This window comes from Molossus molossus, unplaced genomic scaffold (genome assembly GCF_014108415.1).
Source record: "Molossus molossus isolate mMolMol1 unplaced genomic scaffold, mMolMol1.p scaffold_m16_p_19, whole genome shotgun sequence".
NCBI classification, from domain to species: domain Eukaryota; kingdom Metazoa; phylum Chordata; class Mammalia; order Chiroptera; family Molossidae; genus Molossus; species Molossus molossus.
The window spans coordinates 22,693,387-22,718,569 of NW_023425354.1; positions in this window are offsets into that span (position 1 = coordinate 22,693,387).

Sequence of the window (25,183 nt, forward strand, 5' to 3'; positions counted from 1 at the left end):
TTCACCTTCATTGCCTTGTCTGATATAAACGTATCTATTTATTTATCTGTTCACTTAATAAGCCTTTGTTAACATTTAATTTTTTTTTTTTAAAGTGTAAGTAAAATAGTAATGCAACGCCTGGGGAAAAATCGGGAAAATGGAAAACTTCTGGTGTGTGCGTGGGGGCAGAGTATAGGGCTACATGAATCTGATGTCCCTCTTCTTCCTCCAGCTCCTGGAAGGGTGCACAGGTCACCTCCAGAAACAGCTGGCGCTGTGAGATGCTGCGCCGTGCAGACGCGGGAAGGGTAGCAGAAGGTGTGTGTTTCTGGGTCAGGTTAATTTCTGCCTGCCTCGTTCAGCTCTTCCCTTGCCCTGGACCCCCAATCAACTTTGTGCACTTGCTCTCTGTAAACCTGCTGGCAAGAACTGTGAAAAGATAGGAAAGCCAACCGTCTGCATCCAAGCGAATAATGAAACAATATCTGCTCTGGCAGGATAACTAGAGTTTGTGAGGGCCTTAAAAAAAAGCCATGCCTGAAATTTCCAGTGAGTACATAAATAGATCTAAATTAATTATTCCTGGAGATTGTCGTGTACTAGTTGGTGTCTAACAAAACCTTTGCATTCCTATTTTTAAAAAATTATTTGAGCCTGGCCGATGTGGCTCAGTGGATTGAGCGTCGTCCTGTGGACTGAGTGGTCCCTGTTTGATCCCTAGTCAAGGCACATGCCCAGGTTGTGGGCTGGATCCCCAGTAGGGGGCGTGCAGGAGGCAGCTGATCGATGTTTCTCTCTCACACCAGTGTTTCTATCTCTCCCTTCCTTTCTCTCTAAAAGATAATAAAAATTTAAAAAAATTTTAAGAATGCCTCATGGAAATTCCTTCAAGTCAACAGGTATAATTATATTTTCTTCCTGTGAACTGGTACAAAGTATGTCATAGTATTAATGTATAGGAAATTCTCATATATACTTGTACCCATTTCTTTCTTCTACATCCTATTTCTCCTGCCTGTGCATCTATTTTTATGCTAATGACATAGTCATCCAATTATAGGAAATTATTTTTATATACCATATCTGTTAAGGCAAGTCACTATTTTCACTGTATTTTTTCTTACTCTTGGATATCTTTTTTTTTTCCATATGAGCTTTATGATCTATTTATAAAATTCAGCTTAAACATCTGTTAGCATTCCAATTGAAATTGCATTAAATGCCTATTAATTTAAGGAGAATGGTGGTTTATGATAGTAAATTCTCTCTTAAAGAGCATGTGTATTTCCATTTGTTCAGATATCATTTATAGTCTACAATAAGATTTTATTGTTTTTCTTATATAGTTCCTATTTTTTTCTTGTTACATTTGTTTCTAACTATGTGATAGTTTTCAGTGTATAGCGAATGGAATATTCACTCATTTCCATTTTTAGCTTTATATTTACTTTAGTTCTGACATATACATGTTTCTAGAATGGGTTTATGGATATAATACATTAATGGATACAATACAGTTTCTCCTTTGTGAAACATATAAAAGGATTAAAGCAGGAACAAAAGTCTATTTTTGCTTTTAAGTCTAGATAAGGCAATTTTTAAAGAATATATCCTGCCCTGGCCGGTTTGGCTCAGCGGTTAGAGCATAGGCCTGCGGTCCGAAGAGACCCGGGTTCGGTTCCCGCTAAGGGCACGTACTTCGGTTGCAGTTTGTCCCCGGCCCTGGTTGGTCGTGCGGGTGGCAGCCACTCGATGTGTCCCTTTCACATCGATGTTTCTCTCTCTCTCTCTCCCTCCCACTCTATCTGTACAAAAATTGGAAAAATGTCCTCGGGTGAGGATTAAAAAAAAAAAAAAAAAAAAAAAAAAAAAAAAGAATATATCCTTATTTTCCCACTAAAGGAAAAATCCCACAATTTTAACTTGCCAATCAATATAAGTGTGACAATCTTTATGGCATCTATCCTACAGATATTTTTCTGTGTATACTCTTATACACACGCAGCAATATGCATAAACATACATTACACTAACTATAGCTCTTTATGAAGATTTTGAAATGGTAGCCTCATTTGAAATTTTCAGTCATATAAAGACTGTAACTAAAATCCTTGAGCATCCATCTCTGCCTACTTTTCCAAGGATTCCTCAGGATAATTTTGACAGGTGGAGTCCCTGGACCAAACGCCATGCAGGAATATTAATCGCTGAAGTTATTATGTGATTCCTGTGGGAGGGAGCGATCCCTAGCTCTCACCCATAGCTGCTGCTTTTTCCCATCCTGGGCCCAAGACAATGAGGTGGTACTTCCCAGCCTCCTTGCAGGCAAATGGGGTCATGTGATGAGTTATGGCCAATGGACTGTGAGCAAATGGTTTGTGTCATTTCCGGTCAGTAAAATCCTTCTTTCTGACCCTTCAGTGCTGTTCTTCCTTGTCCCAAAAACTCCGCTGGAAAAGAATGAAGCCTTGAGATGCTTCAGTCGCCGTTTGACGGGAGAGCCAGACACCGGAGGGCTCCTGGACCGGAAAGATTTCGCAGAGAGATGACATCCCTTGTAAACTGACCTGCTGTGACTCAGAACTATGCAGTCTTGCTCCAGAACCTACCCGGTGAATTCTTACATGATTCAGTCTTGTATTACGTGTCTTGATTCATGTTTAGAATACACTTTGGAAATATTATCCCAAATGAAATTTCTACCACTTTTCCCGAAAGTTCCCATTTTCCATTTATAATACCTGATAATAGGTGTTACTAAATAGTGAAATCTATTTCAGACCGTTGGGGTCAAGTTAAAATTAATTGCTATTTAATTTGCATATTAAAAATTTTAGGTGAGACTGCATAATTTATATTTCCTATATTGGTAATAGAAAGTGCATACATTTTGCCTATATTTCTAATCTATTATTCTTGTTTCATAGTAGTTCATTATATACTAAGGAATAGTTACATATTATTAAAGTATCCTGCCTAATGTGTGAAAATTGTATCTAGTTTATATTTATTCTTTTTCATTTTTATTTATTTTTTTCTTATTCTTTCCTCTAGGAAAAATCATCCACAAAATTTTATCTCTTTGTTTTTTTATCCTCACCCGAGGATATTTTTTCCATTTTTTGTACAGATAGAGTGGGAGGGAGAGAGAGGAAGGGAGAGAGAGAGAGAAACATCGACGTGAAGGGACACATCGAGTGGCTGCCACCCGCACGACCACCCAGGGCCGGGGACAAACTGCAACCGAAGTACGTGCCCTTAGCGGGAACTGAATCCGGGTCTCTCTGGACCGCAGGCCGACGCTCTAACCGCTGAGCCAAACTGGCCAGGGCTATCTCTTTGTTTTTTTAAATCTGACTTTGTTTTCATGCTTAGAAAACTCTGCCTTACAATAAGATTAGGGACTGTTCAACTAATAACATTTTTCAATTTTGATATAAATTAGTATATCAGTATAAATTAGTATATAAATTAGTATATCAGAATTAAATCTTAGTTTTATCCCAATGTTAGTAATTGTTTTATTCTAACAGATTTTTGGGGGACTATTTTTTTCCCCGATCATATCAATTTTTGGTCTATTTCTGTTTCATCAATTCATTTCTGCTGTGTCACTATATTTTAAAAAATAAGATTGAGTTCAGACACAGGAGAGACCCTTGTATTCTGACTTACTCTCTAAGTTTAAAACTCAGAAAGTACACAAAAGACATTAGAAACAAAGAAGTTTAGGTGTCTGAGAGAGGAGATGTCTAGGGGTTTTCTGATCGGTGATGTTGATGTCTCTTCACTGAGAGGTTAAGATTCGGTATGGAAAGGATTCACAGAGAATGACCAAGCTGATATCAGTCCACTGGGATGATATTCATTGTTTTAGTTCTAGAGTGTCAATTTGATTCTAATTACAGATCCCGGTGCTCTGATGAAATTCTCCATCTTGTCGTTGTTTCTAAACACACCGATCACATTTATGTTAAAGTCTGTGTCTGAAAACTCTAATTTCTGTGTTACCTATACATCTCTAGAAATCTGCTTCTATCATCCCATTTTATCTCAGTCCTTTCTCATAATAGGTTTGAATATTTTTTTTGACTAAATGAACATTTAATATACACAGAATTATAGGAACTCTGAATAAGCTATTAGTTTCTGCTAGAAGATTAAGTGCATGCAAATAACCCCAATCTGTGTAGGAACTGTGATGTTTTGGGGGTGGGCTTTTAGTCCTCTCTGTATTCTTTCTTTATTATGATTTTTCTTCTGTTTTCATAGGAGATAGTCCTTCAAGACTCCAAACTGAAACCCTGGGGGTGTGTCATGGTCCCTCTTCCTTGGCCAGGCATAAGCTTTACTTCTTGTCTCTTAAGCACCAGGAGACTGTCGAAAGTTCAATCGGGTCTTCTCTCTCTTTACAGCCATTTCCCCGTGGCTGGTCTCCACCCTCACTGCTGACTTGCGGGTCACTGCAAGCAGCCCAGACCACAGGCTCACTTCTCCACGTGTCTTCCCCATGGAACGTGGCTGCTCACGTCCTTGGCTATTGTATTAACCGTGAAACACAATTTGTATCTAGATCCCCCGAAATTGCCAGAAGTTCTGTTCATCTTCTCTGCCTCATCAGAGTAATTTTCTGGTTGACTTTCTGGTCTCTCCAGCCTCCGCCTATCAGGAATTGGTGAACGTTTTAAGGTCAAAAGGCCACAGAAGGTCAAGATAACCTCAGTGAGTCCCCGTCTGTCACGTCCCATTTTGCTGTGTCACGAATCCAGCCTGCTGGCTTGCTTTTGTGGAAAGCGTGGTCTGCTATAAGCTCTTTTTCCATTCTCGGAAACGAAACTCCTATTCATGACGTTTCCAACAAAATTTTCAACACAGGCTTCTGTGTTTAGAAAGACTTGTTTGGAGTCCTGCTAGCTTCCTTTTTATCAAGGGTGAGATTTGGAGATCTGGCCCCAAAGTTGCATAGGTCAGGTCCAGACAGGAAGAGGAACAGACATCCATGCTCCTTTCTGGCTGATGGGCGTGGAAAGGGGAGGAAAGAGCTGGAGAGAGGGACGCAAGGGAAGCCATAGCGATTTCTTCCAATTCCCCTGATCCAGAGAAGCTCTGAGTGCAAGGAACTCGTGCCTACTCTTCATTTAGGACTGAATTAAAAGGGTACCTTTCAAGAGCGTTGTCATGGAAAAGTTAACTTGGAAGGGCCGTGTTTCGAGGAAGAAAGAAATCCTGAGAGACATGTTTCTCTAGCAGCCCTTTGCTCTCCCACATCCTTTCTGAGCCCCCAAAGTAGCCAAGGCGTTTGCCAGAAGGGAGTCGTATTCATGGCAAAGAAGCCGATGGAATGAGGACTAGCCAGTAGACTTCTCTGGTCAGAAAGAATTGGAACTCAAAGGAGGACCCAACATGGATCCATAGTAGCAGAAGGAGTCAGGGTCAGAAGGGTTCGTCAGAAAGCCATTGCAAACATAACCTGGTGCATCAGGGACCAGACCAAGAGTAGTGATACCCACCACAGACGTACCTGTCCCGGCATGGGCAAGCAGGAACTGGCTGAGTGAGGAGGGGCGACTTTGCAGAGACAGGAACATAAGCAACACACACCCAACACCAGTCCAGGCCAGCACACTCCTTCCTCCAGGGACACGAAAATGGGTCAGCCAGGGTCCTACCACATCTGTAAATAAAGACTTTTTGGGAAGAGATTCAAAGGGAGAGGAAGATTCCTAAAAGATGAAGCATTTTTATCCAAAGAATATCTTGAATGTTGCCTGCAGCAACTCCCTGTTTAAATGATCATTTCAGGTGATATTTTAAATCATATTGGACTTTTAACTAAAAGGTATACCTACTGACCGGTGGCTGGAGGCTCAAGAGGAGATAGATCAGAGAGCTACAAGTCCCCCGAACAGCTGAATGACAGGCCCGTAGAATGGATACATGCATACACGAATAAATGAATGAAGCTAAACATTCTTGTTAAATTAGGCATCACAGAAATTTTGAGCTAGGGCTAGGGCAGAGAGAAAGCAGAAAACATTTTAAAGCATGTGTGGTCCTTCTGCCGTCCTTTTCAATACCAAGCTAGTCTCTTTAATTAGCTCTTAGTATGCAGTTGTCTTCCACTTCTCTACTCCACTGGGAGGTTCATTTTTTTAAAAAAATTATTTATTTATTTTTTCTTTATTGAGTTTTTTAGAGAGAGAGGAAGGGAAAAGGAGAGAAAGATGGAAACATTGATGAGACAGAAGATTGACTGGCTGCCTCCTGCACGCCCCCCCCCCCACTGGGGATCGGGCCCACAGCCTGGGCGTGTGCCCTGACCGGGAGTCGAACCAGAGACCTCGTAGTGCATGGGTCCACGCTCAACCACTGAGCCACACCGGCCAGGCTGGAAGGTTCTTGGACTAGGAGTATTAGACGTCTGTACGTGGAATCAGCTGACGATGAGGCACGCCGCATGTTGCATGTGCGAAACAGCAAGACCACTGGGGGCCGGCCTCCTTGTGCTCAGCCTCATCACGTTATGGCAGAAAACGTTCCCTGAGGTTCTTAGTAATAAGTAGCTTCCTATGCGATCTCTCTGGCGTATATTTAGAAATCGCTGTCTACTACTTCGAATGAAGTCCCTGTTAGATATTTTGAAATGTTACATTGCTCCCCTTTCTTAAATCGTCACTTATCTCGTGGTGGCAAATACTAAAAGAACAAACACAGAAGTTGCCGACTCGCAGCGCAGTGCTGCAGTAATGTTCCGAACTGGTGACAGACCAGAGTGTCTCTCTTAGGAAACCGCCTTATGCCAGGTGGGAGCAGGTTGGCCACCACAAATACGGCAGCGACGGATCCTCCTGACTCAGAAGCCACAGCAGCAAGAACCAGCAAGAACTAGGCAGAAGCAAAGTAGGTCAGAGCTTCCTCGGGAGACCTGTGCGTCCTACAGCGAGCGGACCATCTCTCTGGGGTGTGTCTGCAGCTCTGTCGGGGGACATCTCCTGCTCAGATGGAGTGTACTGCTCAATACATGCAATCTGTATTTGTTTTTCTTAGAGCAGTTTTGGAGATGTCCCCCTGCCCCCCCCCCCCCCAATATAGTATATATTTTAAGGTATCAGGTAATTAGATCTCTGTATTAGTTGTTGAGGGCTTGGAGAGTTTGATATTTTGCTTTTGACTTTAAAAACTCAATTTCAAAGGTAGCGGGTATGGAATGGAGACTGCAGTGGCAAAGCTCCCCTCCCCCACGCCAGCCTCAGTCCATTAGAACTGTATATATAGTCAAACAACCTAAGGAAAAATGTCATTAAAGCAAAAGGACCAGAATTCATAATGATGCCGATAGAAAATCACTAGTATACATTATATCATGCTGACCAGTTACAGTGGGAGAGCGAAGTAATTCCAGGAGATACAAAATGTTTTAATAACAATGCAACTGTTTCAGCAATTGTGTGACCTTTTTCAACAGGACACTGATGTGAAGAACAACGTGTGGCAGAAACACCAACAAAGTAATCTAAGGACCGCGTCAGTCGCCGCTTGCTCTGGAGCTCGGGTATCAGTATCTTTTCATTCTTGTGAGGTTCAAATCCAAGAATTTTGTTGTTTACCCCTGTAATGACCCAGATGATAAATTAAGCATTTGGTTAAGTTACACAAAGGAATTCACTCATATTGAAAACCGTAGTTAGCAATTAAAATATTTCTTTTTTCCCCTACCTCCTGTTTTCTCCTTCCTTCCTTCCTTCCTTCCTTCCTTCCTTCCTTCCTTCCTTCCTTCCTTCCTTCCTCCCTCCCTCCCTCCCTCCCTTCCTCCCTCCCTCCTTCCCTCCCTCTCTTCCTTCCTCCCTCCCTCCCTTTTTCCTCTCTCCCTCCCTCCCTCCCTCCCTCCCTCCCTCCCTCCCTTTTTCCTTCCTTCCTTCCTTCCTTCCTTCCTTCCTTCCTTCCTTCCTCCCTCCCTCCCTCTCTCCCTCCCTCCCTCCCTTCCTCCCTTCCTCCCTTCCTTCCTCCCTGCCTCCCTCCCTTTTTCCTCCCTCCCCTTTTCCTTCCTTCCTTCCTTCCTTCCTTCCTTCCTTCCTTCCTTCCTTCCTTCCTTTCTTCCTTCCTTCCTTCCTCCCTTCCTTCCTTCCTCCCTTCCTCCCTTCCTTCCTTCCTCCCTGCCTCCCTCCCTTTTTTCTCCCTCCCTCCCTCCGTCCTCCCTCCCTCCCTCCCTTCCTTCCTTCCTTCCTTCCTTCCTTCCTTCCTTCCTTCCTCCCTCCCTCCCTCCCTCCTTCCCTCCTCCCTCCCTCCCTCCCTTTTTCCTCCCTCCCTCCCTCCCTCCCTCCCTCCCTCCCTTCCTTCCTTCCTTCCTTCCTTCCTTCCTTCCTTCCTTCCTTCCTCTCTCTCCTTTTTTATTCTATATTTTTAGTGAATAAAGCATAAACATGCTAAAATAATTCAAGACATGGCGATGTCACGGAAGATGGTAGATTAGGAAGCACTAAGCAATAGCCTCTCCACTAAAACCACCATTGCTTTGGTGAAGAACGCTCAGAGTCAGCTGTTTCAGAGTGCTGGCTCCTAGTCGAATACTTGCAGCACGCAGAGCAGTGCTTGATGAAGAAAGAGGCTGGTAAGTTTGGGTAAATTTTAATAGTTAATGTAGTAGGAATAGCACGTAGCGTTGGGGAGGATGGCACACAGTTCTGGTGTTGATTGCTGGTGCCAGGGTGGGGGACAGAGAGGTAGTCCTCCAATAATTAGGGTTTGGACGGCCTGGAAGATCGCTGCGGCTGGCACAGCAGGTGGCTGCTGTCCAGTCCTCTCAGGCAGAGGAGGTCTCCAGCAGTGTCAGGTGAGAGGATTAAAAGGGTTGGAGCATCTTTTTTCTTATAAATGCACCCATGCATTGAAGAAAATCTGTCCAGGTTGCTGGCAGACTAGGCAGATAACAGAACAGAGTCAAGGAATATAGTCTTTGCCAAACAGTTTGGAAAATTCAATAAACAGATGAATGACTGAGGTCTTTATTAAACAACAATAGCAATTACAAGAAAAAAGAAAAGAAATGAACAGCTCTGGCTGGTTTTGCTCAGTGATTAGAGTGTCAGCCTGCAGACCAAAGGGTTGTGGGTTTGATTCTTGGTCAAGGGTACATACTTGGGTTGCAGGTTCGATTCCCGGCCCCATCAGGGTCATGTGGGAGGCAACCAATTGATGTGTCTCTCTCACATTGATGTTTGTTTTTCTCTCTTTCACCCTTCCTTGCACTCTATTTAAAAATAAATGCAGCCCTGGCCGGCTTGGCTCAGTGGTTACAGCGTCAGCCTGCGGTCCAGAGAGACCCGGGTTTGGTTCCCACTAAGGGTGTGTACCTCAGTTGTAGTGTGTCCCCGGCCCTGGTTGGTCATGTGGGTGGCAGCCACTCGATATGTCCATTTCACGTTGATGTTTCTCTCTCTCTCTCTCCCTCTCACTCTATCTGAACAAAAAATGGAAAAATGTCCTCAGGGGAGGATAAAAAAATAAATGCAAAAATATCCTATGGTGAGGATTAACAAAAAAAAGAAATAGACAAAAATCAGCATTGAAGAAGTTCAGGCATTAGACTTACTAGATAAAGAATTTAGATGAACTGTCTTATACTATATATGTAGGAAACCATGAACTAAGAACTAAAAAAAAAATTATGGGAATGGTGTATGAATAAGTAGGGAATATCAATAAAGCTTCAGAAATCACAGGAAGAAACCAAATAGTAATTCTGGAGCTGAAAAGTACAATACCTGAACTAGTTCACTAGTGGGCTCAGTAGCAGAACTGAACTGACACCAGAAAGAATCAGCAAAGTTTGGGAGGCACACATTTGAAAAGATGTGTTCTCACTAGGGCAGTGCAAACTGTAACCACAGAAGAAACTAAAAACTGGTGGGCTTTGGTACCTTTGAAACTTCAAATGTCCTAGGGCCATCAGGCTTTAAGAGTAACCATTTTTTACTTTCAGACAACTTTGTGTACCCAAGGTCTTCAATATTAGTTGAAATTATATTGACGGAAGATTCTTAATGATTCTTATGTAGATTACCCACATGGTAGATTCTCCAGGGCAAGTTTCAATTTTCGAGTTTCCTTTATCTGTCCAATATCTGGTCCACACATCCCAACTATTCAATGAACAAATGCTTTGAGGCTATTTGCAGCTGCACATATTCAGTGTATGTTAAGACAACTCTGAATTGAGAGGTGAAGTCAAGAGCATAGCAAAGTACTAGGCATAAGAATGAGCATTGTGGCTTGAAAGAGAACGTTCAATATTGTACCATAATTTAATATGTGAAAAAGGGAAAAGAAATCTCTTGCTTTTCTAATGCAAATTACAAAGAGCAAATCTCACTGGGTAATCGTAGCTGGTAGGCATACTCAGAAGACCCAGTGAGCAAGAATTCAGAGTGAGCAGTGTAAGTAAGATTCACGTCAGTTGCCTGAAATGCTTTCAAGTGCGTTTAGTATAAGTTATACTGTCCTTTTTATTGAAAGTCTTACATATGTAAATCATGTGTTCTTTCTGAAATTGTACCTTGGTTTTATTTAAAAATAAAGTTCAAGTATTGGCCATGAGAAAGATGGAGTAAACACAGTCCATTCTGTCTTTACCGATAAATTCCGCTATGAAACCAAGGCAGCGGGCGTGGGGAAGGTATTTGATGACTTTTAAAAGAAAAAGTAGCAGATGGGTTGGGAAAGAATACAAGGATTCAAAGTCCTTCTAAACTGGATGTGAATATACTGTTGTTGTTTTTTCCCTTCCCGTCTCTCACTGTTTACTCGTAGGCATGGTTGCAGGTGTGCATAGCACAATAGGGTAAACACTGGAGGGCGGACTGCAAAGGACTCTCTGGGGAATTGGGAAGTATTGGGGAGATTGCTGAGAGGAAGAATCCTAAGAAAGTGATCCCATAAAATTGTTTATAAACTCCTGGGCTTTTCTGAGCTTCCATGCCGAGGCCTAATTCTAAGAAGCATACCGGAGACATGGCAAGAACAGACCACTTTCCTGGTCCCAGACGAAACCACTGAATAATTCTCGTGCGACAGATCCAAAAGGAGTTCTAACTCAGAACTCCCCCTCCCTGATTTCAAAGCATTTCTCTGTGTTTCTCGTGGTCCCAGCCAAGTGCCTGGTACATAGTAAGCCCTTAAGAAATAAGTATTGATTGACTTCTAGCAGATTGAACATAATCACTTTGTACAACAGAGTAAATCTATTAGAATACAGCAGTCAGATCTGAAATAGAAAGATTCTTCTATTTTATGGTTTAACTTTCCCCCCCATTTAGCAAATATGTATAAGGTGTACCTTATTTCAGCCAATATATGGAGCACAAAATAATGCAACGGCATGATTCCTGCCATTGAGGTTTCTATAAGCTTTTAAGTCTCTACTTGGTATTCAGCTGCGGATGCTGTCCTTCCTAACATAGTGAATGTGATGGTACATCAGTAGGCTTCACAGTTATAAATCCCTTGATAGTTTCCAAGGCACCTTCTCAGATTATGGTTTCCCATTTGGTCCACTCAGCAACCATCACAGATTCTTTTAGTCCTACTGGTTATGAAAAGGAGGCTCTGGTAGTTGAAAAAAAAATCACCAAAATTTACACAGACAGCAAGATGTGATGATACGGAATCTAAATTCAAGGTAGCGACAAGGTCCGAATACATTATCATCTCCCTCATTAATCAAGATGAAAAATACCGAAGATGTTATTAATTTGGAAAATTGACTGAGTATGCAGAGCTTTGAACACGATTTGCTTTCTGGGCAGCTCCATTTGTACCCCAGACTCATGCGAAGGGCCCTGAATGAATGGGCACCGACCATATATGGGGAGGAGTATTACAGTTTATCAGTGGCTCAGAGCCTCAACTCCTGTAAACCCCATGGAGGGAAGAGGGTGGGATTCTGGCAGAACAGTAAGGGATGCTGTCATTCTGAAAGAAAATTCAGTGCGCCCAGTGGCTGCTACCACAGGTGAATCAGAAGGGAAATAACACAGTGAAACGGGGGAAGAAAAATAAAAACATGGCAAAAGAGATATAAAAAGGGAAAATTCAGTCACCCATTCAGATCTTTGTGCATTCCCGGATGCTTGGCATTGAGTGATTATCCAGAGGGCCAGCTGAGGTGTTCCCGTGTCACCAGGCTGTTTGGCATCCTGGCGACAGTGGGCTACAGGCATTTTTCAGAAAAGTTACACTGAAGCTGCGCCGTTCCTAACTGCCAGCCTAGTCAAGTGATATTTGCTGCTAAAGGTAAAACAAACTGAGGTCCTGGAGGATTTTTTATTCAGCGACTATGTGTTTATTTTATTTTATTTTTTATTATTTTCTTTATTGATTTTTAGAGAGAGAGGAAGTGAGAGGGAGAGAGAGAAAGAAACATTGATGAAAGAGAACATCAATTGGCTGCCTCCTGCACGCCCCCACTGGGGATCAGGCCCACAACCTGGGCATGTGCTCTGACCGGGAATCAAACCAGCGACCTCTTGGTGCACAGGTCAACGCTCAACCACTGAGCCACACCGGCCAGACTATTTTTTTTCATTAAAAAAAAAAAAAAAAAGATTTGCCGAGAAGGTGCCAAATTTATTTGTAACTCTGTAAAAACATATCACCCTCTGCAAGGGATCAGATGAAGAGATGGATTGTCTGTGACCCGAGAAGTTGGAACACCCGGCCACTAGGCATCAAGGGAGCTGCTGCTGAACTGACAAGGCTAATTTCTAATCCCGTCTGAAGGAGTTGAAGTCTAATTGGAAAAAAAAAAAAAAAAAGAGAATGACTAATGTGGAATAAGGAATAATAGGGAGCACTGGGCAATACCGAATGGTCCCCACTGTGCCCTGTGGGAAACAGGGAAGAATACAGTCGGACTGTGTGGGTTACAGATGTTCCCGAGGCCCCACAGGAGCGAAGCAAAAGGGGTGAAAGAACCTCTCGACAAGTGATGTTCAAATCCCCACTCTCCTGCTTTGTCATCAATGAATAACGAAAAGATGAAAAATACATCTTTTTTTGATCTACTCAGGAAGGAAGACACATCTAGTTTCCAAATACGACTGGATTTCTTCAGAGTGCCAAGGAGAAACATGAGGAGAGCTAACAGTATTAATCAAGTATTGCATGTCAACACAGGACTACTTGAACCCGAGCAGTCTGTCTCCGGAACTAGGACGCTCGAGACCCACCTCAGTTGCTCACAAACTGCCAAGAAGGATTATTGCCAATATTCATTCTCAGAATGCCCCCCGTCACATCAAAGTGAGACAGGTGGGAGACTTGTCACGGCAACCCCACTGAGCTCAGACGCAGTCACACAGTCACTGAGCCAGCAGCCTGTGTTCTCACACCTCCCGGGGCCCGAAATGTCTCCTCTCTGGCAGACGTGCTACTGCACAGGATGGTGGGGATTCAGCTGAGCTTTAAAGAAACTTCAGCTGGTTTAACCAAAGGAACAAAATAGCATTGCATTAAAAAAATTTTTTTTTCTTTTATGATTTTTTTTTAGAGAGAGAGGAAGGGAGAGGGAGAGAAATAGAAACGTCGATGAGAGAGAACATCGATTGGCCGCCTCCTGCACGCCCCCCACGGGGGATCTGGTCCACAACCGGGCATGTGCCCTGACTGGGAATCAGACTGGTGCCCTCTTGGTGCATCGGTTGACGCTCAACCACTGAGCCACACCGGCCGGGCAGTATTACATTTTTAAACAGAAACTATAAACACATTTCATATTTGTTGATATTTATTTTATGTTTACATTTTTTAATGAGGTAAAACTCATACAGTGAAGTGCATACACCTTAAGTGTGCAGACTGATGACGTTTTATATTTGTATAACCCATGAAACCGCTATTTAGGTGAAGACATGGAACATTGTCAGTATGTCAGAGGGTTTGCTCATACCAATCAACCTTATCGCCGATCAGCCTTCCTCACCCATAATCTCTGTTCGGCATCTACCACCCAAGGTGAATTCTGCTTCTTATTAACATTTGTGTAATTTGAATCACCCAGTATATACCCTTTTATGCCTTGTTTCAATCAACACTACGTCCGTGAGATTCATTCATGTTTTTTCAGGTATCAATCGTTATTTTTTTTATTGTTCTATGGTATATTATTGCACAAATAAACCAAAATGTATTTATCCATTTTGTGTTGATGACATTTGAGTCATTTTCAGTCTTTCCTGTGATTCGAAAAGCTGTTACGAACACTCTGGTGCATGTCTTCTGTTGGACATACACACTCACTGTATTTCCGCTGGGTGTAGACCGAGGTGTAGAAATCATGTATCTTAGGGCAGCCTTTGTTTAGCTTTAGTAGTAGATACTGCTCAGCTATTCTCGTAAGTGGTTTAACCACTTTACTCTCCCGTTAGCAATGGGTGAGAGTTCCAGTTGCTCCGTATCTTTGCAAAATTGCTGTTGTCATAATTTTACATTTTAGCCATTCCGCTGGCTTTGTAGAGGCATCTCATTATGGCTTTAACATTCATTCCTCTGAAGACTAGTGATTTTGCACACCTTTTCATGTGTGTATAGAATATTTAAATGGATCAATACACCATTTGTCAGATTGGATTCTAGACAGATCCAATCAAATGTTGTTTAACACACTTGAAATAAAAATACAGATGGGTTAAAATTAAAGGAAGAAAAAGCTATCCCATGTAAATACAAATCAAAAGAAAAGAATGTGTTATGAGAGAAGACGAGGGATATTTCATAATGGTAAAATATTTTTCCGGGGGAATATGTAGTAGTCTTAAGTTTGTGTATACCTAATAGCATAGCTTCAAATATATAAAGAGAAGTTGACAGAGCCAAAAGGAGAAATAGGCAAATCCACAGTCACTGTTTGAGATTCAAATGTGTCCTTCTCGGTGACTTAAGAACCAGCATATCAATTAGCATAAAGCAGATTTGAACAGTGTCATGAAACAGCTTGACCTTATTGTCATTTGCAGGATGCCACAATCAAAACGGAACAATAAAAGCATTTTCAAGTGCTGATTGATGTTTGCCAAGAAGGATCATGATTGGACATTTTAAAAACTGTTTCATAAAATTAAGAATCTTTTAACTAAAAAAGTTTTCAAACTCTAATAGTTGAAAGATTATTATATATTTTTCTAAAACATTTTACACATTCAAGTAAAAATGTATATGAATATATATGTATATGTACATTTATGCATACATATATACTTATGTGTACTTAAAAGAAAGGTATAGTATATATATCTATATATCCGTAACATTGTGAGTATTCTTCTGTATTACTAAATACAGACCTTTTATATGAACTGTTGTTCTATAGCCCTTGTCAGTATTTATAAATTTGTTTTATTTTGTTACTCTATGAGCTCTCTAGGAACTCTTGCCCATGTGGATATCTAGTCTTCATGTATATCAGCAAGTTTTCATTGACAGATTATACATCTTATATATTTCTTTATAGTACCTCTTCTATAGCTTTTCATTTTTAGGTAGTGAAATTTGTTCTCTCCTTTTACATTTTCTGAGTTTTCTGCTTTGCTTAAGGATTTCTACTCTCCAAGATTATCTAAATTGCTTTTTTGTTGCATCTCATAATTGCTCTTTCATGCAGGATGAACTGGTGATGTCGCAAAGAACAACCTGTGGGTCTCAAATGCTTGACACAAAATGCTTTGCTCATGTTACAGGTGCAGTGCAGGTCAGGAAGGCATCTCTGTTCCTCACAGGATGAGGAAGGTTCAACCCCAGAGATTCGCTCTCCCTCGTTTCTACCTCCACATGGCTCTTTCTCACAGTAACGGACGCTGCAGTCCGCTCCATCTCCAGGCAACACCATAATCAAAGCTCCTTCCCTGTTTAATGTTATTTAAAATTGTTATACTAGTACAAATTATTAATTTATACACACAACTTCCTTCCTTCTTCTCCCCCTCCCTCCCTTCTTCAGTCTCTCTCTCCCTCTCTCTCTCTCTCTCTCTCTCTCTCTTTCTCTAAATGTCACTGAGACCAGGGATAGCCATTACTAACATTTTACTGACCAGTGAGAAATAACAGAAGGGCAGTACAACCCCCGGCATAACAAGCATACACACAGAGCTGTGCTAGAATGCTTTCTGGTCGGTGTGCTATGTCTTTCTGGGATGTTCCTATAAGAGTTAATGTCACAACTTGATGCTTGCCCTTTAGGATTCTCTTTGGCCAAGAATCTAGGTCATATTGAACTCACATCCAAGGCTTATTTACCTACAGCTTCATTTCTGGATTTGAGAGGAACTCGTCACAAAGATATGTCCATCCATTCGACAAGTGCATATTTAGAACCTACTCCTGGCACATGCCTAACACTGAACTAAACGATGGCCGAGGATTCTCCAATAAATTCCAGGACAGTAGACAGCCCAGTCAAGTCCTTCTTTCCTGGTAGCCAGAGGCGTAGAACGAAGGTGAGTTCGACCCCCTCTTTTGGTACTTACAGAAGATACAGCCACTTAGGTTAGTTTTTGAGAAAAAAAAATAAAATAAAATGGGGCAAGAAACAGGAAGGTGACGTGGGTCCAGGCCTAGATTAGTTAACAGTTCTCAGAAGCAGATGGTCCAGGGTAAGAAAGTCCAGGAAAGAATACTCTGTGGTTTAACAAGGAAGGAGAGACAGTGTCAGCAAGCCGGGGACGCTTATTCTCAGGTCGTGGTGTTAGTGTGCATGTGCGCACAGACACACAGACCCACGGCAGTGTGTTGCAGGCTTGGGGCTTGAAGTCTTGGTATGAAGTTGCAGAAAGGATCTTAGCTCTTCACACAAATGACCTCTGTTCTCATGAACTGGCCTTCTACTGGAGATGAACAGTAGGAATTTCAGTACCGAGCAGGCATCTGGACCTGGGATCCTGAAAAGAAAATTTCCAGCCCTGGCTGGTTTAGCTCAGTGGTTAGAGCAACAGCCCACAGGCCAAAGAGTTGCAGGTTCGATTCTGGTCAAGGGCACGTACCTTGGTTGCTCTTGGTTGTATCCCAGGCCCTGGTTGGGGTCATGCAGGAGGCAACCAGTTGGTGTGTCTCTCTCACATCAAAGTTTTTTTCTCTCCCTCTCTCCCTCCCATTCTATCTAAAAATCAATGGAAAAATATCCTCAGATGAGGATTTAAAAAAAAATTAACAGAAAAGTTCTAAATCCTATCACCTGGGTGCGTTTCTCAAAGTCTCTCTTACCCTGGTCACTTCAATATGCAAAGGACCTGACAGCCCTCAACAGATGTTCTTCAAAGGGCTGTGGGGTTCGAACAAGAAGAAGCAATCTGCCTGGAGAGGCTGGACAGGATTGGCAGGGGGATTCTAACGGCTGCCTGTGGTCTTGGAAGATGGAGAAGACAGTCACTGGGCGGGGAGGGAGGAAAGGCCCTCTGAGAAGAGAAAAAGGCATAATCAGATTGTGTTTCAGAAGGACAGCGCGAGGAGCGGCTTGGAAAAGGACGGGACGGGGTGTGGGAAGACACACGAGGCAGCGGCCGCATCAGGCCCAGAGCAAAGAGACGGGGGCTTGGCGGCAGGCTCCCGCGACGGGTGGACAGAAGCAGGCGGACTGGAACGACGTGTCAGAGAGCCTCGGCCGCTTCCGGCAGGAGAGGGGCTGAGGAAAGAGGGGAGCAGCAGAGCTGCGGACCACGGCAGGCGGAGAGCAGATTTAGATGTGTCGGGAGGAAGGGGATGGGCTCTTCGTGCCCGGTTTGTGGGGGATGCCCGGGTGGAGAGACTCGGTGGCACAGACACTGGGATTATGGGAGTGGGGGTCAAGGTTGAAGATAAAGGTTTGGGTTGACAGAGAGGGTTGATACCCCAGCAGAGGATGATGCCGTGTAAGGATGACTTAGTGACTGAAGGGATGAGGAGGGTGAAGTGCATCTGGAGGAGAAAATCTCAGTGCAGTGAGGGTGGGAGAGAGCCTCGAACCACGACTTGTCACATGGCCCTTGGTCTCCTGTGGGTCAGGTCAGAGGAGGGATTTGAAGATTGCGTGGGAAGCATCGGTTGCTCCCGGCTCTCGCGGCCGGAAGGAGCAGGCTGTCTGCCTTCCTAATGCAGGACGTGCCTGAGTTGGTCAACTGGCAGCCCTTCGCATCATGAAGCCCTGGGAGCCCTGCCTTGCAGTCATCCGTCTGCCTGACGGTGCCCGGCTGTGTTCAAGAGGTCACACTCACGTACAAATGACTACCAGTGAACCGCTGACCTGGATGTCGCACCAACATTTAGCCCATTTACTAGAAAGAAAAGCAAATCTTCAGAAAAATAGGAGAAGCTGCAATGGAGTCTATCAATACACATTGGACAAAACGCGTGTTATTGAAGTCCTTCTCGAATACATCCTCATTTCACGACAAATCATTGCCTTTAAGAGGCCGTCACGTGTGGCTATTCACTGAATACAAAACAAAGGGAAAGTGATAGGAGACGCAGCTGAACCCTGAGAGGTTCCAAAGGCCATCTGAAATCTATACTCTAGCACATCTTTATAAATGCCTGCAATAATCTTTTTAAAACAGTTTTTCTTCTGGAGAAGCGGCATGGCACACTCAAAATGGCAAATGAATGAATGAGCTTGGAGTGTGACTTGGAAGATCTGGGACCAGAGGCAGGCTGAGGCTGGGCCGTGGGTCCCCGCTTCCTAACCAGACCACAGAAACCCCTCGCAGGTGTGTCCCTACACTTTGATCCATACTCCAGTTCATTATCTCATGGCGGTCAGATGTTAATGTGGGTTTGTGTTGCTCCTCCTAGTACCTACGCGTTTCTCTCTCTTTCTGCCTTCACTGTGGTGTGGGAGATAAATACGGAAAATGGAGTCAGATGTGGGGTTGTAGTCTGCTCCTGTCATTTACGAATTGTGTGACCTCGGTCAAGAATACTGCTCTCGGCCCACTTTCTCCCTCCGTGATATGGAGAGTGATGCAGATGGAGTTTTCCTGGTGAGAGTCTGTTGGAAGAAAGCACTCTGAAGTGGGATGCTCTGTCTCGGTGTTACTGTCTTTATGGATCCACGCTTCAGAGAAAGCCGGTATTTCTTCATTGTGATCCATGTGACAGTTACAGTGACGGTGGCTAGCACACGCATGGTGGCTGCTTTGTGGTTGACATGGGGTGATTTCTAGGTGTTAACTAATTTAACCCTTACAGTGACCCTATGATCTGAGTCTTTTCTCTACTTTACCAACTAATCAGGGTGGGATTTGAACACCAAAAATCAGCTACCAAAATGGTACTCTGGGCTCTGCTGCTTATTGTAAGTCTACATGTGAGTAGACTTACATTAGTGAAGAGCAATAAGGTTTTGGGTTTGTTGATGTAAAAAACAATGCATTTCAAAGGTCTAAAGTGCTTTCAAAATATATTTTTAAAAAAGAAGGCAGAAAGAGCAAACATAACTGCAGGCAAACATTTCATTAGGAACTGATTGAGGTTAGTAGCGTGACGTGAAGGGAGAGAGAACTCATGTGCATTGTTAAACACCAACAGCCAGGCTCTAGGATTGGTCTTCACCCTTCTCCTGCAACGCAGACCTCAGTAGAAAGTGAAGTATGTCACAGATCAAGAAAATGGAAATTAGATTAATTTGGGAAGGGTGACAGTTTACTTATTACTGAGGAATGAAGGAATCATTGAAACATCTTCAAAGAAAACAAGGGACCCCACGTTAGTCAACACTCAGCTATTTATTCTTCATTTGACAAATATTTATCAAACTCTTTGGGGGCTTTACACTAACTCCAATGATAGCACACGGAATCTTTCTTTTCAGGTGCTTATGGAAAAATGGAAGAGACAGAGAAATAAAATGGCCATGCTGTCCAGCCATTTGGATAAGCCAGACACTAGAGAACATGTAGACGGAGCATTTATCCAGCCTAGGGGGATGGGGCAGTTTCTGGAGGTTATAATGCCTAATGTGGGGAGAAAGCGCTGGCCAGTGAGATCAAGGTGTCTTCCTTTTCTTTTCCCTGATGAGAATTTAAGTTTGCTGTAACCTTATGACTACTTATGGGGACAAGATGGATGTGAAGGGTTTTCAGTACATTGCAGTGGGAAAGTTTGTCTTCTAAGTTCTGTTTCTGAGATCCGATGTTGGAGTTCCCTTGGAGACATGCTTTTTTATTTTTGGCATCTCTCGCTCTCTCGAAACCCATGGTCTTCTCTCTCCTCACCCCTCCTGCACACCCTTTTCTTGTTCGCCGTGAGCTGCCTGGGCTCCAGCTGTGTTGCTCTGGTAGGTGATGGACTCCCAATTAGGCAGTCCCCTGCTGGCAGTAATAACACAGCCCGCTCCTTTAACGCCACTAAACTCTGCTCCAGATATTAAGTTGCTCATTTTAGAAATTAAAACTCTGGCACTTTTATGTGATATCTTCCTCCATGGAATTTATTTAGACAATATACTCTCCAAATTTTCCCTAGAGAACCTTTGACCCACTTTGCAAGTAGCTCAACATGTTAGAGCCAAATTTACTCCTTCGGTTTCTATATTTCCTTTGGTACCAAGTAGAAGAAGGCAACTACCATTTACCGAGGCTCATCTGGACCAGGTCACTTTACCTACATTTTTTTCATGGACTTTGTGAGGTGGGGAGTTTGGTCGGAGAATAAGCAATTTCTCCAAGGCCACTTGCTAGGAGTGTGGAAGCTGGGACTGGGACCCATACCTGTCTGTTCAAAACCATTGTTCTCAATAATTGCTTTCTCCATTGATCAATAAACACATGGGCCAGCCACTTACCTGTTTTTATAAATAAAGTTTTATTGGAACACAGCCATGCCTATTTATTTATGGTCATTTCCAGGCTACAATGGCAGAGTTGAGTAACTGCCCAGTCAAAAATATTTACTGTTTGACTCTTTATATAAAAATTTTGTCAATCTCTAAATATATAGCACTAACTTAATAATTTTAAATAATCAATAAGAACTTTCTGCTTGCAAGATCTTCTTGATTTTCATATTCTTCTCAAACTATTAGAGCCAATAATTTCACGACTCATTTATGGCATTAGGGTAGTTTAAAACACACACACACACACACACACACACACACACCCCACAGCAAAAAAAAAAATGTTCCCAGAATTCGTGTTAGATTATTTTCTTAGGTTCTGATCAGTGAAATGATTTATTTGCAAAGATATATGTGCCATGTTCATTGCAGTATTATTCACAGTGGCCAAGACATGGAAACAACCAAAGTGTCCTTTGATAGATGATTGGATAAAGATATGGTGCATACATGGCACTCAGCCATAAGAAAAGATGACATACTGCCATTGGAGACAACATGGATGGATCTTGAGAATATTGTGCTAAGCGAATAAGTTAAGAACTAAGCGAATAAGTTAAGAAAAAGTTAAGAACTATATAATCTCACTCATCTGTAGGATATAAAACTGAAAGCAACAAGTGAACTAACAAGAAAGACAAAATCTCATAGAAACAGACAACAGTATGGTGGTTACCACAGGGAAGGGGGTGGGGGTATTAAAGAATATAGGGGGTCAAATATATGGTGATGAAAGATGATTTGACTTTGGGTTGTGGGCACACAATGCCATGTATAGGTCATGTATCATACAAATGTATACTTGAAACCTATATAATCTTATTAACCAATGTCACCTCAATACATTTCATTAAAACAAAACAAAACAAAACAAAACAAAAAATCCTTTGTGTTCATTTGCCATCACTCACCTGTGAACATCAGTTCGTGTAAAGTGTCTAAGCCAGAGTATATTCATTTTGGCTGGTAGAAAAATATGCTGAAAACCTTTTATTTGCTTCTGCAGATCCACCGTCCATCCCTCTTCATCTTGCCCTCGCCCCACTTTATCAACAACTTTCCTTGCTTTCTGGCTTCCGGGTAGGTTTGGCCCAGTGAAGTGTTGGTGACAAATTAGAGGGAGGCAGGGGTCTGAGGCAGGGATTTATCACCCAGTTCCCTCCCACAGGGTTTGACTGTGTCTCTTAACAAGGTCTCAGGTGATAGAAGGTAGCCCTCTGCATCAGCCCTCTCTGAGCAATTCTGGAAACTACACCTTCCTTTTTTTTTTGGTACATGCTCCTAGTGGGAACCGAACCCAGGACTCTCTGGTCCGCAGGCCGATGCTCCAACCACTGAGCCAAACCGACCAGGGCTAGAAACTATACCTTCTTGTCACCTCTTCAGGTCTAGGAGTATAAGGGAGCAGAACTGCTATGAGCTCTATCACCTGTGGTTTCCCTACATTGTCTCTATCTACACCTTTTAAAATAGTCCTTTTACCCTGATTTGAATGTGCCATCAGCCTCCTGCCGGGACACAGCTCACAAATTGCTCACTGCAGTCACCCAAGGCAGAACTGAGGGAGCTGACCACACAGAACGCTTGTCTGCTTGTTCTCTCTGTTTCCCCTAACCATGGCATAACATGAGAAAATCAGGCACAGATTAAACGGGTGTTGAGCATGGAAGAAAGTTAAAGAGGATCCGGGACTTAAGAAAGTAAGAATATCTTGGCTTTTATTTCTTGCCACAATGATTTACTGATAAGAATATTCATATTCTCTGGGACAATCATTTCCATGACGGAAAAGATAACTAAGTACAAGATGCAGCCGGATGATAATAATTCTTTCACTCATCGAAGAATTATTTATCATGCATTTATTTTCAGCAGGAATGAGAATTTAGACTAACAATAAATTGGATGATTGAATTACTGTTTTTATTAAAACATTTTTATTATTTTCTACCGATAGTATAAATCCTCTCAAAAGTGATTCTTAAAAGGCAAGAACTTGAGACTCTATTGTTATGAAGAAATCAACAACCGTGTTTCTTCTCACCTCTGTTCAGAAAGTCTTACTCATGAAGATGTCTTCAGAAAGTCTTACTCATGAAGATGTCTTCAGAAAGTCTTACTCATGAAGATGTCTTCAGAAAAGATGTACTTCTGTATTAGGATGAAGCCCAGACTTTCTAAGCTATAACTCAAAAAGAAAACAATATTCGAGTAATAATAATAAAGTGAGAGAATCAGAAGGGAATGTGGAATGATGGGCAACAGAGTAAGGCCTCCTCTGTTGAGGGGCGCTCCTTCCACGGAGAAATTGTGACCATCCTGGGTTTATCTCAATAAAGGAAAGAGTTACCTCACAGATGGCAAAGGTCCTTTTGCAGGTGGAGAGAATGAGGCTAATGAAGTCTTGTGAATAGAAGAAATCTCAAGAAGTTGATATCTATCGCTACTTCGTAGAGAGTCTACCTGAAAATCAAATCTGTGCGTGTCCTCTTGATTATTGCTCAGTGGGTCTGCACCGACACTAGCTGTGTGGTGCTGTCGTGAGGAGATGACAAGCAGGCTCCCAGGCTGCAAAACCTGGCTGCCCTACCTTGTTACACTGGGAGTTGAAGCAACTTACTGACGGTAGTTTGTATGGAGGTGCTCCCTCCAGACCCTGCTTTGAGGAAGGAAGGAAGGACTTGATGCCCGGCTGCAGAGTGTGGTCTGGAGACAGCTTCTAGCTCTAAGCTCCTTCAGGGTCAGCCTTAAGCTGGAGAGACCATTTTTCTTGAGGTCCTGCCTTTCCTGGGTGAACCTCCACCTGGTGACTGAGCAAGGCAAGTTTATAAAGGGCCGGCCACTCGTTCACTGTGATGGGCAGCATCAGCTTTAGAATTCCCGGCCGAGCTGGTGAAGGTTTTACCAAGCCTGCATCATCGCGGCTTCTCTCTGCTCAGTCCTGTCTCCTCCCTGTTCCCTTTGCTGGTGTTGACTTCGAATAAGTGTCCGGCCTGCAAACTGTATCTCAAGCTCTGCTGTCAGAGAACTGATCCACGACAGTACTGGAAGTGGTCTGAGAAAGCAAGTGAGATGATAATGGGGTTTTAAGGCTGTATTGGTCAGTACTGGCTAACAGTGAGGACCCCACCGCACCAGGGATGGTCGATGAAAAACAGTGGTCTGTTAAAACTTTAGCATTGCAGAATTGGGAGGGAATTTGGTAGAGGGGATGCACTAGCAGCTGTAACATATTAGGCAGTTGGAGAAAATATTATGTGGAGAAAATAGTAGATATTAGATTACTGGAATTGGAGAGTTATTGCTAAGCACCATGCATGTACTACTGCAGAGTTCTCTCACTTCAATGTGCATCAGAGCCATTGAGAGCCATTGTTAAAACATAAACGGCTTTATCCCAATATTAGATAGAGTTTCTGATTCAGTGGGTCTGGGGTGGAGCTCAAGAAACTGCATTTCCCCATCTGACTTATTTCACTTAGCATAATACCCTCTATGTCTACCCTTGTTGTCGAAAATGGTATGATTTCGTTCTTTTTTATGGCCAAGTAATATTCCGTTGAATATGTGTACCACTTCTTCTTTATCCATTTTTCTACTGATGGACATTTAGGTTGCTTCCTTATCTCAGCTGTTGTAAATAATGCTGCAATGAACACAGGGTTGCACATGTCCTTTTTGTATCAGTGTTTTTTATTTCCTTGGATAAATACCCAGAAGTGGGATTGTTGGGTCATATGGTAGACAATTACCATCTGACTTCACTTGTATGTAGAATCTAAAAAACAAAACAAATAAACAAACCAAACAGGGAAAAAAAACAAACAAACAAACAACTCATCAAAACAGAGAACAAAAGAATGGTTGCCAGATGGGGGGGGTTTGGGGGACTTGGTGAAAAAGGTAAAGAGATTAAGAAGTACAAATGGGAACTTACAAAATAGTCACGGGGATGTAAAGTACAGCTTTGGAAACATAGTGAATAATATTGTAATAATTATGTATGGTACCAGGTAGGTAATAGACTTCTCAGGGGGACCACTTTGTTTTTTGTTTGTTTGTTTGTTTGTTTGTTTTTTTATCCTCACCTGAGGACATTTTTCCATTTTTTGTACAGACAGAGTGGGAGGGAGAGAGAGGAAGAGAGAGAGAGGGAAACATCGATGTGAAAGGGACACATTGAGTGGCTGCCACCCGCACGACCAACCAGGGCCGGAGACAAACTGCAACCGAGGTACATGCCCTTAACGGGAACCGAACCCGGGTCTCTCCGGACCGCAGGCCGACGCTTTAACCGCTGAGCCAAACCGGCCAGGGCGGGGACCACTTTGTTAAGTTATGTAAACA